Source organism: Balaenoptera ricei, chromosome 2, assembly GCF_028023285.1.
Source record: "Balaenoptera ricei isolate mBalRic1 chromosome 2, mBalRic1.hap2, whole genome shotgun sequence".
In the NCBI taxonomy this organism is placed as follows: domain Eukaryota; kingdom Metazoa; phylum Chordata; class Mammalia; order Artiodactyla; family Balaenopteridae; genus Balaenoptera; species Balaenoptera ricei.
The window spans coordinates 47,580,562-47,600,328 of NC_082640.1; the positions used below are offsets into that span (position 1 = coordinate 47,580,562).

The window sequence follows — 19,767 nt, forward strand, 5'->3', positions numbered from 1 at the left end:
AGGGCATCTCCCCGCTTTTTCCTTTTAATCTATTTCCATGGTCTTTTCATGGAGTTCATGAGGAATCAAACTTTAGCACTGCTTTTTTTTTTCAACTAGGAAAGCAGATTATGCCTTAAGCATAACCGCAGCAGACTTATGTCGTAGTGATTATAGAGAATCATTAATTTTCCTACCAAATTGGTGTGGGTAGTATTTGACCTAACCTTTTTTCTTTTCTTTTTTAGTTTTTCTTTTTTTCAATTTTCTCATGAGGGTGAAGTGAATTTAAGAAAATACTCTCCTTAGAATCTCTCTCTCTCTCTCTCTCTCTTTCAATATACATACACAAGTTACATCTCCATGAGTCTAAGCATCTAATAGTTTTAAGGCTGATGTGGAAAAAAAATCAGTGTACCTAGTTAGCCATTTTTTAAAAATTCAAAACAGCGGAATGGCAGATAGTATTCAAGTCTTCAACTCATAGGAAGGAACCACCTGTGTGTGTTACTCATTTGGAAGGAGGTGGTCAGTTTGGGTCAGCCAGTCCTAGGAGAATATTATAAGTCAAGATCAGCTGCGCCTACCTGGCGACAGCCTAAGCCTATTCTGCATTTAGAGCTTCCTAGCTTGGGAGGTGGGTCATGCATGTTGGGAAGAGGTGGAAGCGTGGGTGAGGCTGTGGGTATAGCGTGGAGAATACAGGAATCTAGTAGGAAGGGGAAGAGTGATTATTTTCCTGCTCTCCATGGAAACTTTCTCACTTATGCATTTATTTAACACCCACTTATTGAGTAGGTAGGATGTTCCCAGCATGGTACAAGGCACTTGTGGACACAAAGATTAGTAAGTCATGGGCCCTGGCCTCTAAGAGTTTTTAAGTTTGTGGGAGAGAGGCAAGCAAACATGACATAATACTCTCTGATAACGGGTACAAGGAGCTTTGGAAGCTTGAAAGAGGGTGGTTCTTTCTGCCTCGGAGAACTGCTTGGGAAAGATATCAGAGTGAAGGTGATTTGATCTGGGACTCAGAAGGTGTGGGAGGTGGGGCAGAGTAAGGATGGGGAGGAGAGAGAAATGGGAACTCCAGCTGGAGGGAGGCACAGAGTAAAGGTAGGGAAGGTCAGACCAGGTTCTTATTCCTCTGGGGGGACAATCATGTTCATTGTTCCCTAGATTATTGGAGCTGTGTAAAGAAGCCAGAGGTTACTCACATAGTTCTTAATTAGAGTGTGTCTTCTGCCTCCCTGTCGTTTTCATGGGGCGGAGGGAGGAGTAGATTTGAAATGATTTCCAAGAGGATGGAGCTTCTTTTTAGTCTAACTGATGAGCCACATTTGGATTTCCTTTTAGAGTGAATAAATTGAGCTCCTTGTGTCTTGGGCATTTACCTGAAGGTTTAAGACAGAGAGAAGAACACATAAAAGTGGACAAGGTCGTGGAAATATCAGAGGAGATTAGTATAAGGATCACTGTGGCCAAAAAAAAAAAAAAAAAAAAAAAAAAATTCCTGCCAGAATGTATTCTTAACTTTGCACGAGTGCCAGAAGTATGGGTACCATCGGCTTCCTCTTCAGTGCTTATGCTTCTCTCAGAACAGATGAAACATGCTGTTTTGGTTAGTGCTATGTGTCTCTCTCTCCCTTGGGGCTGGAAGCCCCTCGGAGGCTGGGAGTAGAACTGTATCATTTATGTTCCCAGTTCCTGGCACAGTGCCAGGCACATAATAAGAGCTCAGTCCATTCTCAATGAATGAATGCTGCAAGTGTAAGAATGTTGGTTTTTAGTTTGTGTTCATGATAGTTAGAGAATATCTTTTTATGTTTATCATTTTGGGTTTTACAACTAGTTCTGATAAAAACTAGTTCTTATTCATGGTGCGACTAGCCTGTTTAAGTGAAAGGCATGAGCACAATAGTTTTTAAACTGTATCCCCTGCCTTGACCTTGGGCAGTCACCTCCAAGGCACTCAAGAGCCACAAGTTTGAAAACCATTGTACTAGAGGCTTCAAATCAATGTTGTCCAATTCGTTGCTCTAGTTATTCTCAGCATGATTGTTAGGCTTAGCTGTGCTCTCTATCGTAGTCTTCCTACCATTCAGAACCATAGTAAAATTTCATACAACCAAAACTCACTTTTTGCATACGTTCTGCTGTTGTTGTTGTCATTTCATGTATAATTTAGACATTGGCCAAGATACTTTCTTAGTTGGGCTAAAGAGAGGTTAAGAAGATACCTTCTTCTTCCTAAGACTTCTATATAACTTTTGGATGACCTAAGGAATAGCAACAATCTGGGTTCTTAAAAGTCAATATCTTATGGCCACTTATCCAGGGAGAGGACAAGATCTATGTCAGAAGAGGGATTAATCTAAGAAGTTTTGATGCCCTTCTTTTGCACCGCTGCTCGGTGTTAACATTTTCCAACATAGGCACCAATTAGATCTTGGAAACAAGCATGAAGAAAAGCATAAAATGAGATCAAAACATGATCAGCTCCCTCTGAATTCTACCTTATGTTTTAGCAAGTCTATTGGCTCCTTGGCTTGGAGTAATTTCAAATTCCCACTGGCTTAGTGGCAAGACAACTTCTCATTCTTTTCTAAAAACACTCTTCCTTAAAAAAAAATTCCTGCCCACCACCTTCTCTCTCTTGTGAATTCTCTTTTTAGAATTCAAATTGCAAAGAAATTCACAAGTGAAATAGAATACATTTTGGAGCCCTGTGTTCATTGTTCCTAGCTCTAGGGAGCAGTAGAATTTTTCAGTAAAGAAGTTTATAGTTTTTGTTTGCTTTAAGTTGAGGAGGCCATGTTAGCCTTGATAATCATCTCAGAGATACTGTGTCTTGGTATCCAGACAGCTGAGGTATTGTACAAGTATCATCTAGCCATGAGTACATGACTCAAAAAAAGGCAAAACTTTGAGGGCTGTGGGCCTCTTGGGGCAAGGACAGAGTCAAACTCTTCTATAGCAATATCAAAATATGATTCCAGAGAGCCCATGATGAGAGATTCAAATGGGATTGGATGATACAAATGCAAAAGATGGGAAATCCAGCTTTAGGTCAATTGCCAGCCCTACTGCGTTCCAGTGGCTCTGTGAAGACTATAAAAAGTAGAGACTTCACTTTTGGGATTCTGATAGGAAACCAATATAGTAACCTCTCCCATCTTGGAGAATTGTACTCACGCCCACATTCCTACACCTAGTGATCTTGAAGCAGGGTTTCAGTTCCCGGCCAGTGATTGAGGTCGGGTCCCAGTGGTGAGAGCACCGAATCCTAGCCACTAGACCAGTGGTCAGCGACAAGGCCCTGGCCCTACGGCTTTGCAGAAAAAGAATTCCCACAAAGACAGAAAGTAGTGAAACAAGTAACGTATTTATTAAGAGGAAAAAAAGAGTACAGTACGTGTGGATAGACACATGGGCGGGCTCAGAGAGAGAGTCGCGCCCTCATGGCAGTTTAAATCACTTATATGGTGCGTTTCTTCTGGGTTTCCTTTAGCCAATCATTTTAATTTGCCTGCTTCAAAGTCCATACTTGGTATATCTTGGGAACTTCCCATGTGTGCATGTGCATCTCTTAACCAAGATGGAGTCTACTGAAGAGGCCTATGGGTAGACTTAGCCACTTAGCATCACTCCCCTTTTGACTTCCAAGGAGCCTTTCTGTGCACGTGTAGTTGGGGGTGTCTCCTGACTTTGAGAATGAGGGATATGTGGTCTTTTATCTTCTATCTGGGCAGGGCCCAACCTGTTATTCTGGTCTTGGAGTATTGGCCCATAGTGAATGAACTCCAACTGTTTGCCCCAGGGGCCCATCTATCTCCTGCTTCACTAGGAATCTAAATATTATTACAACTAATGTATCAATTTATTATTCTCAATGCATATTTTTCTGAGAAATATTAAGAAAGGAAATTATACATTTATAGACTAAAAAGGTAAAAATTATTTGAATTTAAAACTTGGGATGCTAGTACATTTCCTTTTGTTTAAAGTACGGCTGCCTCAAATGAACCTATCTATGAAACAGACACAGGCTCACAGACATAGAGGGCAGACTTGTGGTTGCCAAGGGGAGAGTCGGGGGAGGAGGTACTGAGGATTTGGGATTAGTAGATGAAAACTATTACATATAGAATGGTCCTACTTTGTAGCACAGGAAACTATATTCAATATCCTGGGATAAACCATAATGGAAAAGAATATAAAAAAGAAAGTATATATGTGTGTAACTGAGGTACTTTGCTGTACAGCAGAAATTAATGGAACATTGTAAATCAATTATACTTCAATAAAATAAATTAAAAAAATAATAAAGCATGGCTGCCTGTGCCATCTTTACTCACTCGAGATGGCCTGTAATAATCTTCCATGGTAGCCAATGAAAAAATTCTTCCTATGTTGCCAATTTAGTGAGCATAAATTACTGGGAACTTTATATGGAATAAATTATGTTCTTAAGCCTTCTCAGATGTGCAGCCAATAGAGATTTTAAAGCAGAAAACAAAATGCAAAATTTAACTTGAAGGGGTATTTATTGTGTTTGGAACCCTCTCTGAAGTTGTTTCCTCTCTACCTCTGTGAGGGGATTACAGGGGGTGCCTTCCAACCTGAGGCATTCCTAGCCACACGAGGCTCTTCAGAAACCTGCACGTGGTTTGCTTCTTAGATTTAAATAAAGTGACAAGGAATATTGCGGGCCCGAGGAAAGAAAAGAAGAACTACGTTTGAGTCACAGACAGGACAAACAGGGAAGGTGTCACTGACCCCAAATGTGCCATTACCCGACTTGCATGCTTTTGTTGAGAACCTTGTGCTACCATCTTTTTTTGTACGACCATTGTAAGTGCAATTCATGGGTACTCATAAATGCAAGGTAAGTTTAATTGATTTGCGGCTTTCCACATTGCTGATGATGAAGTGGTGCTTTGGCTGTTGAAAGGTGAGGGGAACTTGATTTCAACGTGGAGATGAGATGCTGCATTCTCTAAACTGACAGATGGAAATTCTGCTTCAGAATTCATTATTCGATGTGAAGGACAATGGTGAAAATTTGAATCTTCAGAAGAGTGCAATGGGTCAAAATACAGTCAGACCATTAAAAGTTAAATGAATTGCAACGTGGAAAATCATTGGGAAATGCATTTAGGTGGCAGCTTCTGGGTTCCCTGATAATGTGTTTTGATAGCCTTTTCCATGTCATCTTAAGTTTTCCTCATTCTCTTTAAGCTACTAAGGTACCTAACTAGAACTTTGGGTCGACATAATACCTGACACATGAATGGAAAATGACATTGCTCATCTAAAGATACAAAATATCGTGATAAGGGGTTGATGCTTTCTGGGTCTCCTATGGGGAGGTCAAAACTACATGGCTATATCTAGTTTATTAACAGAAAATTAAGTTACAAAATAGCACATGTTAATTGTAATAAGCCAAACAATTAAAGTGTATGAAAAAAATTTTTAACAGTTTCCTTTCTAATCAACTCTCCTCCATGGTTTTCAGATTGTATACATGGATTCTCTGATGCTTCTCTCTTTAAGGGGTGGAGTCTAATTCCCAGAAATGACATAGAATTACTTTGGAGACTAGGTAATAAAAAGCAATTGTGCCTTCTGATTTAGGTGCAGGCTCTCTTTTTCTCTCTCTTGGACCTCTGGCTCTGGGAAGCCTTACAGAAAGGTCCACATGGCAAGGAACTGAAGTCTCTGCCAAGAACCAGTGAGGAATGGAGGTCTGCCAATAAGTAGGAGAGTGAACTTGGAACCAGATTCTGCAGCCCAGTCAGTCTTAAGATGACCTCAGCTCCAGCCAATAGCTTGACTGCAACCTCACGAGAGATCCAGAAGCAAAAGCATTTACTAAGCTGTTCTCAGATTCCTGAGCCTCAGAAACTGTGAGATCACAAGTGTTTGTTGTTTTAACTTGCCAAGTTTAGGGTTAATTTTATACAACAATAGATAACTTGTACATCACTAAGAAGTAACTTGCACAGTGTCTGGCATTGGCTAGAAGCCTAATAAATATTTGTTGAGTGAATGAATTAAAATGAATAAATGAAAAGTTTTTTTTTTTAAAGGTTTTACTTTTCTTTTCTTTTTTTAAAATTTATTTATAGTTGTATTGGGTCTTCGTTTCTGTGCGAGGGCTTTCTCCAGTTGCGGCGAGCGGGGGCCACTCTTCATCGCGGTGTGCGGGCCTTCTCACTATCACGGCCTCTCTTGTTGCGGAGCACAGGGTCCAGACGCACAGGCTCAGTAATTATGGCTCACGGGCCCAGTTGCTCCGCGGCATGTGGGATCTTCCCAGATCAGGGCTCGAACCCGTGTCCCCTGCATTGGCAGGCAGACTCTCAACCACTGCGCCACCAGGGAAGCCCCGAAAAGTTTAATTTATGTCCTTCCATATCATTCCATATTTTTTTATAACCTTTTAAAAACTAGCTTCACAGAAGAGTGTTTCTGGGAGAGGATCTCTTTAATTATTAAAAGTTCTGTCATGCAACAAATATTTATTGCTGTTATTATTTGTCAATGAACCACTCTTCCACTGTGAAATACTTGTGAGCCCATTTGAGCATCTGCCAAGCTTTCATAAGGAAGTAGTTATGGAAGCTCTCTCTGTTTAAAGAAGTTAAAAACCATATTTGGGGTTAGGTAGACACAACTGACCAAGAAAAGTGAAGGATTAGTGGAAGGACAGAAGTTATCTCTACACTGACATACTCAAGGTATTCATAGGTGAGAATGAGACCAAACACTGAACTGAGGGATATAAATAGTGCAAGACATTCAACAGTGAATGTGAACAGTGTGGGGGAATGTGGCTCTCTCGTTCTCTCTGTGGTGTGATGTGTGACTGGAGCTGGCTTTTGGGTCAGATAATCTGGCTCAGAATCTCCCCTCTTTCACTTATGAACTGTGAGAACTTAAGGAACCCATTTAATCCTTTGAAGCCTCTTTTTCTTCATCTACACATTAAGCAAGCAAATAGTATGATATAGGATTTTTAAACAGATAAGGCCTGTAAAAGGTTTAGGCTACTCCCTGGCTAAATTTTTGAAGTAAAGCACTTCAAAAATTGTTAGTTCCTTTTCTTAAGATGAGTTGTCATGTTTCCTACATGATTAGACCACTTTCCTGCTCACGTGAACCTCCCTGTCAGTACCCACGTGCAATATGTTAAGATTGTCTGAAAATCTGGAGTCAAGGAGAATAATTAGAACATGGTTGGACTTCTCTGCTGCCCTAGGAGGAGCCTGGTAAGAAGAAATAAAGGTAGCATGGACACATTTACAGTCTTTAAGGCTGGACTCTGGAGAAGATGCTGAACACTCATGCTACTGTTCTTTCTATTCCATGTGGCTTTCTGTAGGTGTGGTTCTAACTTTTGACTGGTCTTTCAAAGAGACAAAATGCATTTAGAGGCTCCTCTTGCACCATTAAGGTAGCCTTGATGGTTGGTCCTGCCTGCATACCTCTAAGCTGCAATTCTGAGGTTTGAGCTACCTGGACCATTGCAGAAGTAGTTCAGCCAGAAGATTTCAAGGTTGTTTAGTGGCAGACAAGTCAAGAAGTGGTTCTCTCACTCATCACTTAGCTGCTTCACCTTGATTTGGCCATACTTGAAATTGTATATCTCTTCATATTCTCTTCTTTTTTCTTTTTATCTTGTTCACCCTTCTCACTTGGCCAGTTTCTTCTTCTACTCTCACCCACCCCCATAATCTCCCTCATTTTTCCCCTCTCTCTTTCCCTTCTATCCACCTCCCACTCACAGTGAGGTAGGAGAGAAGAAAACCAGGAGTGAGGCTGGAGTCATTCTGGTTCCTTTCTTTCCTCTCTTCTCCTTATTCATGCTGTGTTCTTCTGCTGCAGAGGCACTTTGGAATTTGTCAAGCAAGTGAGTTTCTAGGTAGATCCCAGTTATATTTTAGATAGAAATCTAGGGCTGTGTGAGGGTCAATTAAACATATTTAAGACTTTTAGGACAGTGGACAAAATGATCTTTCTCATTTGGCTTACTCCTTGGCTAGAAACACACCATTATTCCTATTCTCAACATTTTAGTATTTTCCTTGAATGGGTCTTCTGACCTTCTGGCTAACAAAACAAAACAAAACAAAACATGAATACGTAAAATTTACCATTCATCAACCAGTTTGAACATATTCCTTTATTATGAGAGTAAAAATATAATGAGCAGAGCCAAGAATATGAAATTATTTATTAGATTTATTAAAATATCTCATTTTTCAAGCCCTTTAGGACATATCTGCAAATAAATATGACCAACAATTAAATGTAACGTTAATTATATTAAACCTACATTTCTATTCTGTTCACTTTTACATTAACATGTGTCTTTCATGTTTGACTTCCATTTGTTTTTGATATTTAGTAAGATAAAACACATCTTTTAATTTTTTTTTTTAGAAGTCCTGGTGGGAGGAATTGGAAGATATAGTCAAGACAATTCTGTAACATGCCCCCTCCTGGGAGTAGAGAAACTCCATTGAGCCTCTCCTTATCTCTATCTCTCCTTGCAACTTATAAAGAAAAATATCCTAGAAGATCTGGGGGGTTCATAGCTTCTTTTTGCTCTAAATCCATTATTTTGGCATAGAAAACAAACATAAATGCATGGCAATTGTAGCAGTGAGAGTTGAGAGAAAATGTGGAAATTATGTATTAGTCAGGATAAGCTAGGTTCTGCAGCTGTAACAAATTAGCACTAAAGTATTAGTGGTTTAACTGAACAAAGGCTTATTTCAGTTGCAGGTTGGCAAGGGGATTCTATGCCATGTACCTACTCATAGGCCCAAGATGATGGAGGCTCTACCATCTATAATCTTGAATTAATGGCATCCTCTGTGGCCATAGCAGGGGAACAGAGTACTGGAAGGTCTCATGACCAGAAGTAACGTGTAATCTTTCTTCTTATATCCTGTTGACCAGAGCTAGTCACCTGGCCAAGCATAACTACAAGGAATGTGGGAAATATAGTCTTCTATTTGTTTGGAAGGGAGAGGAAAGCCAGATATTGGTGAGTGCCAGTGATGTGCCACATTACATAATTCAATCCCTTCAAGAAAACCAAGGACTAGAAGGGGCTTTGTCCTAGGTCACAAAATAAGCTAGTGGCAGAGTCAATACTAGAACTTAGCTCTTTTGATACCAAGTATTATTTCTGCTGTTATTTTGACAGTAATTAACTCTTTCCTCTGTGGGAATTAATGGCACAAGAATATTGCAGAGCTACAGAACACGTAGAATAAATCGTCAAGTGTGAATGAAGAATGATGACCTTGCTGTGATTTTAAATTATCTTTTTCTATCCTACCTCAGGAAAAGTTTATTTTCTGGTTGTGGCTTAGAGGATTTCCAGGCCATATCTTCTAGTACCATGATGAAGGGAGTTTTCCCTCTCTTACTCAAGCAAATGGGAATTTTTTACACTAGAAGTAGTAACGATATCCTGCATGTATTGATACTTAGACACAAACTTCACAAATCATTTTCAAGTATCTTTTCTCATGTGCTTTACACATAATGTACCAGAAATAAGGAAGCTGGGTGTCACTGACTTAATTTTACATATACCCAGGGCAATGACATGATATGTCCAAGCTCATATAACCCGTTAATGGTGACCTTGGGACTAAAATTCAAAGCTTTGATTTTCAAAACCAGTACTAGAGCACAAGCTAGTTTGCTTCCATCTTTTTCCTGGCATTGTGGATTTCCTGGTGTGACAGAAATAATTGGGTTACTTTCTCCAAGCTTCAACAGCTTTTCAGTGGCAGAATGAGGAACCTAATTTGACTCTTAATCTAGGATGCTTTTGCTAGATTCTTATGTTGAGAAAAATACAACACACATTGACATCTGGAAGGTGTTACATTGAGCCTCAACTTAAAACTCCAGTGCTCTTTTGAAATACAAAAAAATTTTTGGTCCTTTTGGTTTCCTTAGTTAGGAATAATAATTATAACTAAGACATGGGTTTAAAAGAGTGCCTCTTATATTGCGTGTGCTATATGCATGTTTGCTCTTACTATTACTCAATATTCTGGAATAATCAAGAACAGAGGAGGAAAATGAAACAAAAGGAGTAAATCCAGCTCTACAAATTCTCTTTCTATATCTACTTTCTATTCCTGAGAAGCCATCAGAGTACTGATAGACAATATATGTAATACACAGAAACTTTGCACAACTGATACATCTCCTCGGGTTAGTGAGGTTGCTTTCAGTTGCCACTAACAGAACCTGAGTAGAAGCTGGCTTGATCAAAAAAAGAATGTATTGCTTCAGGCAGTGGAAAAGAACAGGGAAGAGCTAAATGTGTAAAGACGCCCCTAGGAAATTATTTTTTTATCTTTTGGCTCTGCTTTTCTTTGTGTTGGCTTCATTCTCAAGTAGATTCTCTTCAAGTGACAGCAAAGATGGCTACTCGTACCTCAAAGATTATAGCTTCATAGTTTAGGGTTTTTTCTCAGTAGTTGCATCAAACATTTCAGGGTTAACGTCCATAGGTCTTGATTGGGTCACATGCCCAGCCTTGGAAACATCACCATCATTTTGATTGGTCAGGCCTCAGTTACCTGCCAACTGCTGGACCCAATGGGTGGAGTCAGCTCTATTTAAACCTTAAGGACTGAGAATACAGAAAGGGGGTGGTATCTTAACAGAAAATCAAGCTTCTATTACATAAAGAGGGAATGGATGCTGGGCAGAGAAAAATTACAGATATCTATTCTAGTACTCAACTATATCCTCGAGTACTCAACAAATGCAGGAGAGAAAATAGATTATTATAGGCAAGGGTGTTATTTTATGTTGAAAACAAAGAGAGTTATGATGTTGAGAACAGGTGGAAAAATCTGATAGATGAAATTGGATCTCAAGTTACCTTCCTCTCTTTAACACTGCTTTTTCCCAGAGCTTTGCACACGTAATAGAGGTAAATAACATCTTTTACATTTTCACTTCTTATAGAAAAATGTACTGGGGGGAAGGTGTATAGGCCATAAAACAAGATTTTAAAACCTTGTAAGTGATCAGTTTTCTCCAAGTAAATAAACATGGAGATGTTGGTCTATTCTTTAGATAAGATCACTTTTCAATCCCCAGTAAATCCCTGTTATTCAAATGGATTTACCTTTGCTTAATTTGTAAGCAGTGCTGGTCCCAAGCACAACTGCATTCAGAAGAGGAACCTTGTTTCTGATATTCTAATTTTCTATAGATGCCAATTACTGTTTCCTCAAGCCTGGAGTGCAGTTATGGGACAGCCACTGCCTTCTTCAAATCACATCCGTTTATCTGTGTGGGCGAAGTCCATCATTTTCATCCATTTATCATATCTGGTCCATCATTTTCATCCATTCATCATATCCATTTACCATATCAACCATCATATATAAAATATTCCCTAAATACCAATTAAATTCACGCAGATCCATCAACAGATTATGATTGTAAATAAACCCTGCCAACTGATATTTGTATAGCACATTCCTGCTTCCTAAGTTCTTGCATGTAAACCATCTCACCTGATCGTCATGGGAACTTCGGAAGTCAGGCGAGGCAGATAAGAATATTATTATTCTCCTATCAAAAATGATGAAGCAGAGATGGAGCGATCTACTCAAACTGATAACTAATGTGAGTTTTTGGAGTCCAGACCTCAGGTTTTTCCAACTACATCCTGTTATGTGAGTTTGGGTGAGGGCTGTAGTGTAGGCTAGAATGTAAGAGGAAAAACTCAGGAATGAATGAACAAGCATTTGAATACTGACTGCTGATTGTTAGTTGTATGACCTTGGGCAAATTTCTTAATCATTTAACCTCAAATTACTCAACTGTATTGTTTTAATCATTCCGTACCTCATAGGAATCTTGTGATGATTAAATGAAATAATTCATGGACAATGCTTAGCAAAAGCTCTGTATGTAGACCGTGCTTCAGTAGTCTAGATATTGTTGTTATCATATATCTCTAAGTGTATATTTAACCTGCATGCACAAAGAGAAATAAAGAACTGAATCATTCATCTGGATTGTTCCATGCTTCTGCCTCTGTTAACTGCATTTTTCAGGTATGAGTAAAATGTGAGAGTGAATTGCCTGAATCAGTCTTCTACCTCACTATGCTTGTGTCTAATTGCTTGATCTATTTTTTTAATTTACTTTTATTTTTTGAATACAGCAGGTTCTTATTAGTTATCTATTTTACACATATTAGTGTATATATGTCAATCCCAACGATCTATTTTTTTTTTCCTTTCTGATCATCCACCATAAAGCCAAGTATATATTATTTGTACTCAAAAGATTATAAGGCTAATACTATTTTGCATATTCTAGGAGATAAGTGTAAACTCTGCAATATGATTAAACAATTAAGTTTAGACATATAAATATCACCACCACCTATTGAAGTCTTTTTTTTTTTTAGACTAAATAAGTCTCAAAGAAAGTATTTCTTCCATTTTACTTTGTTTTGAACTTTTGCCAATTCAGCCTGCATTATAGATTTTCTTAGTGTTTGTTTTATAAAAAGTAAACCGATTATTTCCACACAGCCCCAACATGGTTCTTCTATAACACTGACTTTGCATATAATAGCCAAAACATCCATTTCTTTTGAACAGACCCTCATCAGCAGGTGATTTTGTAGAGTAAAGGCAAATGGAAATAGAAAGCATGTTCCTGAGAAAGGGCAGGCTTTCCTGTTGGTCTTGAGGGTTTCTTTCATCTCAGTGTGTCAGAATTGATGCTCAGCGATAGGGAGAAGTGGCCCATGGGCAGATCCAAATCCCTGCCAAGAGGAGCTTGCGGTCTAATGGTAGAGACAGAGAGCCGGAAATGAAAGACGGTAACTGAAGGATGGAGGCTGTGAGCACGTGTACGGGGAGCACCTAGTACAGATTTGGTGTGGGGGTTTCTCAGAAATGATGACATCCAGGGAGAGGGCTGATGGATGATTGTGAATTAGCCATGCAGGGTTTGGTGTGGGGAGAGAGGAGGCAACTATTCCAGGCCAAGGGAAGAGCAGATGCAAGGACGGTAAGGAGTGAGCAAACTTAGCTGGATTGTGGAGCACAGAATTTAAGGAGAAACCTGGCAGGAGAGAAGGCAGAAGAAAGGGTAGGGATGAGAATGGGGAGAGAGCGTACCAATGGAAACTTCTCCCATTCCTACACTCAACTCCATGAAAGGGGAAATGACCTCCGCTGTCCCATTCTGTCCTAGAGGAAAGATGATTGCCTTTAAAACCTAGACTTTCTGGATATTGAAGGAAAATAACAATGCCTGAGCACTACTATATACCTGGCACAGTTTTAGTTACTTTATATTGATTTAAACAATCCTGTGGTATAGGCACTATTGTTCTACCCATTTTATAGATGAGGATATTGAGGCAAGGAGAGTGAAATGATCTGCCCAATGAACTCAGCTGATGCCATCTCTGGACTGAAACCCAGGGAGCTTGGCTCCAGGGAATATCCCTTCCACAAGGAGTGCTTGTAGCAGTGAGGTGTCCCATGAGCTGATTCAGTAATGCCTGTAGAGCTTCCAACAGTGCCATAGCAACTATAGAAAACTCTCCTGAAATTAATATATTAATATAAGACATTTACTCTTTTGTTTTTAAAATTTTGGGGCAAGACAATGTTTTAATAAAATGTGCTTATGAAAATAAAGATGTCCTTAAGCTCAACTTATAACTACTATTGCAAGTTATGGAGGTTTACCATGAAAGAACTTCCAGACACCTTTTATCTTTACTTTTGCTTTTTCTTTAACATGAGTAATGAAACTAGACAGGTCACTGTCCGTTAAAGTCAGTAACACTTCCTGGTTTCCAGGAGGTGACAATGATGACTTTTCTTTGCGTTTTCAGTGCTGCTACACTTTGTTGAACTTCAAGGACTAGGTTTTGTTATGACTTATTCAGGATTTTATTTTACTTTGTAATTTTTTAAAGCAAAATTTCTCTTTTTTGTAGGTGGTGTGACATTCTTTTGTCCCCAAATGAAAATGCAGGCTCCAACCATCCCTGAAATGCCTTTTTGAGTGTCTCTTTCAGAAGCTCATACACTAGGATGTTGAAGGTGCAATATGGCTTTTGATGCACGTGTAGTAGCATAAAGTGAAATTCTAGAGAATACACTACATTTTCAAGAAAAAAAGTTAAAGAGGTGAGGCAGATTAAATAAAAAGAAGCTTATTTTAAACTGTGATGCCTTTATCCAGGGAGTTTGTTACTGACCTTCTACCCGACAACCTCCGAATTAACATTGCCTTGCTAACATTTCCAGTGCATGCATAACTTCTGACTAAACTCTACTTTCCATTGGGAAAAAGTCATGCTTGTTAATTGTTTTCAAGTTTGGCAGATTTACTCTAAGAATACTGGCCAAAATCAGGTTCAAAAACAAAAACATCATGTAATATTTATATTATCAGAAAAAATGTTTTTATGAAAAATATTTTAGGAACATCTATAGTTCTTGGAATAGTTTTTTTTTTTTTTTTGTATTGTTTAATTTTTTGTCCCTGTCAACTAATGTTTGCCATATTAGATCAGGTCATTTGAGCTTTACATCTTATTTCCACTGTCCTTCCAGGACATATGAGCATGGGCAAACACTTTTTAATTATCCTGATCAAGGGTGGGGGACATATTTTTGCTGATCCCACTTGTAATCAACTGTGATCTTCTAGAAGCAGGTGAATTGATTGCTTTTATCTTCCCCAACTAGTCAGAAGAGTGGGTCATACATTATTCTGGCCTTTTGAAAAATGCAACTCAGTGATTGATTTTATGACTGCCTGTAGCATCAAATTCCTCAGAATGAATTCTACCAGGTGAAGAAGTATTTCCTATAACTTGCTTTAAATTTCCTTAACATTAACTTCTCCGAGTGGCTCAGTCTCTTATGGGACAATGTAATAAGGATCTATCAGTTTCACTGCCCAGTACCTATCTTTAATGCCTAAGTAAATCTCTTTTTTTCCAGCCCTGACTTAGTAATTTTAACTTTTGAAATCTCTCGTCATGAGTGTATCTACACTACTCGATTTCTTGCCCTGCTCTGGAGCTGTGCAATCTCTGAACTACATTCTTTAAGGTGAGAAAGTGAAAAATGGAGACAATAATGCAGATGAACATGGATTATTCTCCTCTATAATGCTATGGTACTATGCTCGCTCTTATTTTTTTATCTTCTTGATTTCTCTGAACAAAAAAAAGGAAAATTCATGGAAGACAATGGAAAGTTGCTTTGAAAAGTTTTTATCTAGTTCATATTCACATACAGTGCAATGTTCCCTTTTACAGCATTATACAGTTGGGGATTTTTTATCCTTTAGAAAATGACCTAAAGGGGCTTTGACATTAATTGTTCTAATTTTGACATCCCCTGGGGGTGGGGTGAAGCCTTCTTTTTATTTAATAGAATAGACATCTATTTCATTAAATAAATGGAGATCTCAAGCATTAGTTACTAATGAAATCAAATTATATATAAAATGTCCAACTATACAAACACCACATTTTTCTCTAGATTTTTGCCAAGATATACCTCATCTCCATCTGCACCCCAAAATAATATTATTTCTAGTGTCTTTCTTAGTTATGGAATGTCACTGTCAATTTGGACTTATTTGGTGACAAAACTTGTGTAAGATTTTCAAACCTTAAGTGAAAAAATTATATTTTAACAAAACATATTTTGTGATTTATTTATTGAGATGTATGTGAGAGAGATATGATGCTTTGTGCTTGTGGAGTAAATTGGCTTTGGAATTGTATATTTAAATTGTGGAGGCAGGACTCAGAAGGACCAAAAAAAGAAAAAAAAGACACATCAAATTGGGGTACACACTGAGGCAAGGATGATTTTAATTTTGTTTAATTATGGTGTTTCCATGAAGAGGAGATGATAGAGGAGGGAGAGAAAAAGAGGACGGGAGAGGCCACGTGGTGGGGGGTATGACAAATTAGGAATGCCTCTGCAGTGATTTTTTTTTGCCCTTTTTCTCATGTTCTTCCCTCTCTCCCTCCTTCCCTTCCTTCCTCTCTCTCTTTCTCCATATCTTCTCTCTCTTTTACTTCCATCAAAGATTATCGAGCACCTACCATGTGTAAAGACAGAAATAGTCTCTGAACTCAGAGCAAGAAACATGCAATCAAAAAGCAATTGCATGAAGTGCCTTAGAAGTCATTGTATAGGAACCAGCGGAGCGTGGGTAAAGAGCCCACGTCTTTGTTGAGGGGGCTGTGAAGATTTCCTGTGGGAAACCATGTTCAAACTGATGCATGAAGGATGGGTGGAACTCAGCCAGGAGAAGAAGGAGTTAGGAAGAGAAAAAGTCATCCATAAAGCAAACAGAGCTTGTGGCAGACAAGCTGAAGGAAGTCCAGGAGGGCAGGAGGGGTGGAGGGCTGGAGGGCAGGGGAGGGGTGGAAGGTTGAAGGGCAGGATTCTAGGGAAGAGTTCACTAGTGAGGACATCAGGGCTTGGAGTGCCAGTTATTGCTTTGAAAACACAACTAAGGACAGTATTTGATGTTCTTTTCCCTAAATCTAGTAAAGATTAGATAGAGTTGAAATCATTACAATAAAATACTTTGAAATAGCTTTAGAACTTCAAAAAAGAGGACCATTAGAAATTCAAGAATGCACCAAACCTCCACATCCCTGGATCCTCCTCCCTATATGGGGACCAGAATATGGGATGTGGGCAGCCCTGGGGAACTAGCTGGGTATAATGGCGGTTACTGTATCTGTAAACTGGCAGAGGCTCACCTGGTGTGGAGAGATTTTTTTCTTTAAGGGTACTCCTTTCAGCATCAGGCACATACAACTTAGAGATACCATAGAAAACTCCTTTCCTGATATGTAGTACTATTATTTTTTAAGGATTTTTTTTGATGTGGATCATTACTAAAGTCTTTATTGAATTTGTTACAATATTGCTTCTGTTTTACATTTTGGGGTTTTTTTGGCCACAAGGCATGTGGGATCTTAGCTCCCTGATTGAACCTACCCACCCTGCAATGGAAGACGAAGTCTTAACCACTGGACTGCCGGGGAAGTCCCAGATATGTAGTACTTTTAATACTAGCTCTCAAAACTTTTTTTTTTTTAGTCAAAACCATGAAAATCATAAAAATTAAACAACGTTTTAGCTTTCCCATTGCAGGGGGAGGATCACTGTTGACAATGAGTGGAAATTAAAGGTCAGAGTCAAGATCCCCCTGGCCATCCTCCCACTGGTACAGAAAAATAATTGCAGGGCTCTGACTGCACCTGAAGACAAAAGCCCCAGGGCCCCTCCATTCATCTCTCCATGTCTCCATGACTGACAGGAGACCAAGGGACATTCAGCTTCAAGTTGAGAAGAAAATTTGCTAGAATAGGGCTCCTTGGAGCCCAGCATATTTCTGCCTCATGGAGTCATGATTTACTGGACATCAAGAAGGCAATTTGAGCCCACATCCTTCTTCCAAATATTCTTGATGAATGAGTTTAACATCTCAGTTTACTAGTCTATCTGCTTATATATCTTATATGATCCCCTAATTTTATTTTTGTTTGGCCTAACAAAGGCAAGTGGTCAGGAGAGATATCTAAGATATAGGTGCTCTTTTGCAAATGTAAGAAAGTATTCTGAAGCTTGGTTGGGGAGTCAGTGTAGGGTCCTAGACCATCATTCAGTTTCTGGCCTTAATATTCTTTTATACCAGAAAAAATAAAAGTTGAAGCAGAAGTTATATGCCAATGCATTACAGAGCCATGACTCACCCACGTTCTCACAGAGGCAGGGAAATGCTTTGGGTGCAGAGACAAACAGCATGGAACCAGTGTCTTCATGCTTTAGGTTGATATGTTGCTTAAACATTTGAAACCGTGTTTTCCTCAAGGGATATATAGGACAAAACTCTTTTGCTTAGACATATTTTAACACAGTTTGTATTAATAATTAAATTTTTAACTTAAAAGAGATTCTAAACTGAAATTGTTTTATTAAAATACTATCTATTTATCTATCTGTCTATCTATCATCTATATTTGGGGGAGAAGGAGAATAGGGGTCAGGATAATGTGTGTGCTAATTCAGATTCAAAGAGGCCAATTTGATATTTTGAGAGGCTATCTCCAACTTCACGTGACACCACTAACTGAATAGCCACATTTGTGGAATCCCCTTGTGCAGGCAAAGTGCTTGTCAGGCAGGGATATCACCATGTCCCCTGGATCCTGGAACACTCCCCAGAACCCTTTCCTGAGTTTTCTACAAAGAAGGGACTCAAAACACACTTGTTGAACTGAATTAAATAACGGAGCAGCACAGCTGGTAGCATCTAAGGATGCTGAAACACTCAACTCCAGGGTCCATGCCTGAACCCTGATACTACTAATTTCTTTCCTGCCTATTTCCTGTTCCAGATGGAAGAATATCCATAACTGGGGTAGTCAACTCAAAATAGCAATGATGACGACAATAGTGTAGTAACGACCTAGACTGAGCACTTACTGTGCATCAGAGACTGTGCCAAGCACTGATTTTCTGTGATCCTTACAGCAGCTGGAGGAGGTATGTTGTTATTATTATTTCTGTTTTACAACCAAGGGAGCTCAGGCTTAGAGAGGAACTGCTCAATTTCATAGGACTAGGAAAGGGTGGAGCCAGAAGTCCAAGTTGGTTACTATTGTCTGATTCTTGATACTGTGCTGTTAATCATTATCCAAACTCAGCAGGCTGGACCTTAAAGCCCAGAAGGTTCTAGAAAATCTAGATAGATTTTCCTGGGCCCTAGCACATCCAAAGCAAATTTAGAGTGGGAGACCTCCTCTTGGGGCCGATTCTTTCCTTCTTTCCTTTGTCTTTCCTTTCTTTTTCTCACAACTCTATTAAGCTGTGCCAGGAACTGCAAGACACTTGTGTCGGTGTGGGAGAGCGGAACGAGAAAGACCCTGCTCATTCTGACCCTCTGCCCTCTTCCTGTTCTTCCCACAGGACTGATGGGCGAAACAGTCTTAATACCTGGCTGTCACCATCCCTTTGGAAGACTCCAGCAGACCCACATGTCCTACAGTTCAACTTTTCAAACCTACCTCTTTGTAATTCCTAAGTAGAATTCTGAGCTCTGTTGTCATATTTCAGTTTTACAGTTACTCCAAAATATTTTGATCCAAATGTGCCCTTAATGTCGTGCTTTATTAATGCGATATGACTCATATTAGTGACTGCTTGCTTTTGAGCCATATGCCCTGAATAACTTATCAGGTTTCATTGTTTACCCTTAGTTTAAAAAAAATTCCATATGCTCTGACCTTATGACACCTAAACCCCGCTCATGCAGTTAAAACAGGAAAACTATAGTTATCTGATATCATGAAGGTAAATCAGCTGGTAGAAACACTCAAATGTTTCCTTTTCCACTGGTGTGAGGGCACTGTGGGAGTCATAGATTATTAGTCAGGAAAGCATAGGAGAGAATTTTTGTTTGTTTGTTGGTTAATTTCCAGAATAAACCCAATACAAACATACAGCTACAGCGCTCTTATTTTTCATTTTTAACGCATATAATTATGTCATCCTAGAAGAATTGCCCAAAGAAATAGAAAAAAAAATTACCATATGGATTGCTTAATGGCCCTCTCCTGCCTGCCTGTGGAACTGTCTGAGAAAGGAAAATACAGGAGCGTGAGTCAGGCCCTCGGGGTGAGGAGAATTCTCGCTGTGAGCAGTGCCG

At 39.2% G+C, this 19,767-nt stretch overlaps 1 long non-coding RNA gene across 2 annotated transcripts in view; it reads left to right on the forward strand.

The window, feature by feature from the left end:
- LOC132359160 (uncharacterized) overlaps positions 1-19,561 on the forward strand; it is a 36,946-nt gene extending 17,385 nt beyond the window's left edge. Inside the window, exons 2-5 of one of the 2 annotated variants that reach the window (XR_009500749.1) lie at positions 14,009-14,201; positions 15,024-15,134; positions 18,458-18,605; positions 19,029-19,561. This is a non-coding gene — a long non-coding RNA (uncharacterized LOC132359160). The remainder of the gene's footprint in view (positions 1-14,008; positions 14,202-15,023; positions 15,135-18,457; positions 18,606-19,028) is intronic. The other variant, XR_009500748.1, reaches the window with a different exon arrangement.
- Positions 19,562-19,767: the final 206 nt, after the last annotated feature.